Consider the following 304-nt stretch of genomic DNA (forward strand, 5'->3'; position numbering starts at 1 on the left):
GCTGGGATTCCAGGCATGAGCCACTGCGCCCGGCCCCGTGCATCACTTTAAAATCAGTTTTTTGGCCAGGTGCAGTGGCTCAGACCTGTAATCCCAGCGCTTGGGAGGCCAAGGTGGGTGGATCAGGAGGTCAGGAGCTCAAGACCCGCCTGGCCAAGACAGTGAAACTCTGTCTCTATAAAAAAATAAATCCGTTTCTTTTGTTTTTAAAGATGGGGTTTCACCATGATGGCCACGCTGGTCTTGAACTCCTGACCTCAGGTGATCCACCCACCTCGGCCTCCCAAAGTGCTAGGATTACAGG

The sequence above is a fragment of the Cebus imitator genome, unplaced genomic scaffold, assembly GCF_001604975.1.
Source record: "Cebus imitator isolate Cc_AM_T3 unplaced genomic scaffold, Cebus_imitator-1.0 Scaffold524, whole genome shotgun sequence".
Taxonomy (NCBI): Eukaryota; Metazoa; Chordata; class Mammalia; order Primates; family Cebidae; genus Cebus; species Cebus imitator.